We start from the raw sequence: 307 nt of genomic DNA, 5'->3' as shown, positions 1-307 counted from the left end.
CCTACTATTTTTATAACGTTTTTTTCTGTTGTGCAGTGCCTGCTCGCTGTCTTTTCTTTTTTAAAAAACCCCCTTGTGTTCCACGTGAGTCCAAAATTTCAAATGGAGAATGAGCCTGAGGTTGCAGATGTGCTTTAAACCCAGCCCCGTGGCGGCCTGTCTCCCTGGGGCGGGCGAACCTGTCGTCGTGTCGTGCTTCGCCACCTCTTCGTTCCTACCACGATTCTCTTCCCCCCCGAAATCGCTGGCAGACTACAGCGTCGTCGCACGCGGCACGTCAGTTCAGAAGCGTCGCTTGTGGTCTGCT

This window comes from Eurypyga helias, unplaced genomic scaffold, assembly GCF_000690775.1.
Source record: "Eurypyga helias isolate BGI_N326 unplaced genomic scaffold, ASM69077v1 scaffold23766, whole genome shotgun sequence".
In the NCBI taxonomy this organism is placed as follows: domain Eukaryota; kingdom Metazoa; phylum Chordata; class Aves; order Eurypygiformes; family Eurypygidae; genus Eurypyga; species Eurypyga helias.
This window is presented reverse-complemented; position numbering follows the sequence as displayed.